The sequence below is a fragment of the Jaculus jaculus genome, chromosome 3 (genome assembly GCF_020740685.1).
Source record: "Jaculus jaculus isolate mJacJac1 chromosome 3, mJacJac1.mat.Y.cur, whole genome shotgun sequence".
Lineage (NCBI taxonomy): Eukaryota > Metazoa > Chordata > Mammalia > Rodentia > Dipodidae > Jaculus > Jaculus jaculus.
This window is the reverse complement of record NC_059104.1, coordinates 120,087,933-120,092,694: the sequence shown is the minus strand read 5'-3', so window position 1 is coordinate 120,092,694 and position 4,762 is coordinate 120,087,933. Positions and strand designations below refer to the sequence as shown.

The following is a 4,762-nucleotide window of genomic DNA, read 5'->3' as shown; positions in this document are numbered from 1 at the left end:
TTAAGTTGGGTGCTGCTCCTCTCTATCTATCCAGGAGGTGAGTCGCTTCTTTGTCCAGAATATTTACTTTTTGGACATTACCTTCCCCTTAGTCACTCAGCAGACATTTTGCTTTTCAGTGGACTGTCTTAATGTTGCAAGGCCTATATTAACTATTCCCCTTAGTAGTAGTGGCACCAAACATGGGACTAGAAATCCTAGAAATTTGGGTTTGTTGTTAAGTACTTCCTTTAAGAAAGGAGAAAATTCTTGACTTAAGAAAAAACAAAACAAAACAAACAGACAAATAAACATTGTGACCAAGGTTGCTAAGGTCTATGCTAAGAATGAGTCTTCTGTAAAATTGTGAAGAAGGAAAATTCATGTTGGTGTTTCTGTCTTCAAACTGTATATTATCTCCACAGTGCTTAGTTAAGATAGAAAAGACATTTAGTTATAGAGTATGATACAACATGTGGTTGCAAGAATCTACTAGATATCTTGGAATGTATCTCCTGGATAATCTTAAGACTTAGCTGGACAATTTTGCATTACTGACATGTAGTGTACTACCAACAAGTGTAAGCCTTTATTTCTTAGTTGAAAACTTAGACAGTGGTTCTCTAGGATGGAAGCTGATCACACTACAGTGCCAGGATCACTTAGGAGAACATCCCATATGTGATGTAATAGAGGTAACTAAGTAGGAATGTTCACAAATAATTTCCTTATTATACAAGTTAGGATGGGTCCCAGGTTATTTCTATTTACAACAACAGGATTGCTTTCATTTCAATTGCTTTCATATGTTTGGAAAAGGGCTAGAGATAACATGCAGCATCCCACTAACCTTACCAAGTCTCAGGCCGTGTTTATTTATGCTTCATCCCATTGGGTTGGCTCCATTTGGGAGTGTGTCCTATTTATGAATTTCATGTGTCATGTGAATGCATAGCATGAGCGAGGAGGAGCCTTTTGAACTGCTGTGAACATTGATGTGGCTTCTAGTAGAAATCAAGCAGAGATCAGAGTGGTGGGCAGGCACACAGTTGACTTCTGCTATTCTAGTTTAGAGGTACAGATAAGTGGCGGAAAGAAGTGACCCCTCAGAATAGTTGAGAATGGTAGAATCATTTTGCTTTAACATTTTCCATTACAATTTTACTATTTGGGTCCACATAAGCCCACTCGAAAACATAAAAGTCAGTGGGTGGGGATTCTATTCAGTTGGTAGGCTGTTTGCCTATATACATGAAACTCTGGGTTTCATTCCTAGGTAGCATCACATAAACCAGGAATGGTGGTGCATGTACGATCCTAATCCTAATGTGCAGGAGGTAGAGTTAGAAGGCTCAGAGTTCATGGTGATCTTCAGCTACATAGTGAGTTTGAGGCCAGTCTGGGATATAGGAGGCTGTGTCTCAAAAAGAATAATTAAAGGAAAAAGCAAAATAGCAAAGGTCCAATAGCCTTTCTAGTGCTATAGAAGTTACTCTCTGAAAAATCAGAGCCCAAATACTGGGAATCCTTTGGCAATGGAAGCATTAAGAAGTGAAGACTTGCCTAAGGACACTACAAAGAGCTGTGCTCAGTGGCAACCATGGGCTACACATCATGTTGGGCATGATCATATGGGAATGAACAAAAAGGTAGAAACTGTGAATGAATGTCTAAAGATAGATATCTAAGATTTTGACAATCTTTCTCCAAAGTGCTTTTCTTGTCTCACAGTGTGTCGCTCTCCTATACTGCATAGAATGTGATCAGTCCCTCAAGCATAGCTCCCACCATGGGACTACTGTCTGGTTCTTTTTCCCCCACTCTGTGTGACATAAGCACATATTGATCCTTTCATGTCTTTCTCTCCTCTATGATGCTTGATGGATTTCCTTGGCAGAGTTAAGCTCCTTTCTTGGTCTGACTTCAGTTCTTTTCTCTTAGATATTTCTCACTTTGTTCTGTCATTATCTGTTTGGGTATTGTGGATATATTGAGGTCAATGCCCAAGGCTTATTCATCTTTGTTTCTCTCTAACAGCATCTTGTACATAATGGGCACTCAATAAAAGCTTAGTTTTGAAGTGGAGAGAGGGTATCAGAAAAATTACATAAAGGCAGAAATGGCAGCAGATAGCTGTCAAGACAGACTTCATCCATTGTAGAGATATAGCTAGGATGGTAGCTGGCTCAGGTGACCTTGGAAATAATTTTGTTTGCAGACTTTGGTCTATGACAGTAGTGCTAAATGGATTTTAGTGCCTGAAAAGGACTTTTCCTCATATTAGAAGGTGTTTGGCTGTGGCTGGCAGTTAGTTTGTGGCTAGCTCTTCTGCAGGCTCACCTTATCTTATACTTGTAAATCTAACAGTTACATAGAGAGCTTGTGGCTGCTTGGAGCCTTGGCTTTTAACTCACAAAAGATGTTTATGACTTTGGGTCATAAAAAGCTCTTTTTTAAAAAAAAAAAACAAACCCTGACTTTTGCATAAGAGATTTGCCTTAAAAATGTTATGGACATTTCCTGGCTATTTTTCCCACTCAAAACACAATCATGCACATGGTACACTTTCTTTGCATTGATATGCTTGTGGTCACACTGACATTAGCTTGTATAGCAGCCATGTGTGGGGGCTTTTGCTGGCATGCATCAATATAACCCTCTGAGCATTTCCTGTCTGTAAGTGCTGTGCTACAAAAGTGTCATTATTAATCTTTTTACTGGGGAGTGTATTTATGTGTGTGGAGAGAGACAGAGAAAGAGGGGGGGGGGATGTGGCTATGAGATGTTTCTGCCATGTATATGTGAAGAACATTTGGAGTTTTAACTTCAGTCTATCTAATTCCAAGACCTATATCTTTTCTCTATGCCCTGACATCTATTTAAAGTTTCCCATAATCAACTAGTCCTCCTTGCCACCTTCCTGTTGTCCTTCAAGATGTTTATTCTCTATTGGACAGTAATGTACAAAGGGAATGTAGCTCAGTGGTATAGTACTTGCCTAGCATATGCAGTGTCCTTGGTCTAGTCCTTGGTATTGCATATACATTCATATACATATGGATCTGAAAAAGATTTAGTACATGCATAAGTACTATATCACTTTCTAGCAAAAACACAATTTATGATATTTAATCCTTTCCCTTCTTGATAACTCAAGATGACACCCCCTAGAAGATGGTTTCATGATGCAAGTGTCTTTTCATTTTCAGTCTGCAATATTCCTTCTTTCCAGTGACACCCCTGCACCCAGGTGTAATTGTGAAGACAGAGAGACATTACATTCCTATGTAATTCCTCAAGTTTGACACTATTGTAAAATGCCACTCAAGTGTGTTTAGATACACATAATGAGGGAATTTTAGATTAGAAGGAATTTTAAAAGGCCCTTGGATGATAAACTCATTGATACCCAGTTTGGAGCTCAAACCAGACCATTTATTTGAGCTTTAAAATGACAGATTTCCAAGCCTCATACCTGACATAATTCTTTTATATTCCTTGGATGGTGGCTGGGTTCAGCAAGTGATTTCAAAGAGCAGTTAAGTTGTGAATCATAATTTACTTATTCTTATTTGATTTGCTATTTTTCATCATTGTATGTCTGAGAAACAGAGAGTAAAGAGAACATGGAAAGTATTTTTTTTTGCTTATTTCCCCAAAGAATAAAGTTGCTCCTGTATGACATAAATTGGGAAAAAATATAATCTTTAGGCTTATTATTGGAATATAGTGATGTGCTAATTTTTCAATGTACTTTTTCAGAGACATATGACCTCTTTTTTTGTTTTCCTTTTTTAATTTAGAATCTTGTTAATAATCATTATCATCATTAATAGAAAACAACAAGCCAGCCATTTAAGAAAATAATGTAGTAATCAACACCTCCAGAAAACAGTTGCTCTCATTTGATTCTACTGGCAAGCCTGGGTATACCCTGAACACTGAGTCTCAGTCTTGAACGGATGATGAAGCCATTCAAGTAAAAGGTAGTTATAAGTGTGAACTTTTGTGGGATACTGCCTCAAAGGAGGCTCACGAGCACCCAGTCCTCCAGTTTATCCAGCATTCAGATGTCCCTGGGATGACTGGTATAGTTTCCTTTTGAGGACGTGTGTCAGTTCATCAGCCTCAGGATTCAATTGATATTAATTCCATATTTACAAAAAAAAAAAACAAAACACTTTATCCATTGAAGTAGGTCTTTCATCGCTTCTCCAACTTCTTGCACTTGGCTTCCAGTTTTTTTGAATAAGCATCCAACTTGTAGGCTGCCTGCTCCAGAGCTGCTACCTGCTCCTCAATGAACATTGATCTGATCCAGATATAGTTGCAGTTCAGCACATTTCTGGTTTAAGTCCTTTAAGTTTCTACTAATGTTTATAGCAATATCTTTCATTCCAAGGTACTTCAAGCTGGTTAGTTTATTCATATTTTCCAGGAGCTTATAGTCTTCACTGGTGGCTGTCAGTTCCCCAGTCAGGTACATGGCCATTTTGGAGAACATGTCCGGACAGAGCTAATTGATGTCTGTCTCCACAGGGCATCCTCCAGCTGGCTGCTCGTGTCACATCACCCAGACACCCTCCGCAGCCGCCCCCATGCTCCGCCTGGCCTAATACCTTTTTCTGTGTCTCTTTCCCAAGACTAATTATGAAACTATGGATGCTACTGGGTAATAGGGTCAAGAACTTCCCAGGTGATATTAACTATTTGTTTCAGAAACATTTCCAGAAAAGGAGGAATCAGAGGGTCACATACCTGCCTTTTAGCTTTACCACTAGAG

At 38.8% G+C, this 4,762-nt stretch overlaps 1 pseudogene; it reads right to left on the bottom strand.

The window, feature by feature from the left end:
* Positions 1 to 4,182: 4,182 nt before the first annotated feature.
* LOC101605137 lies at positions 4,183 to 4,489 on the bottom strand (annotated as a pseudogene).
* Positions 4,490 to 4,762: the final 273 nt, after the last annotated feature.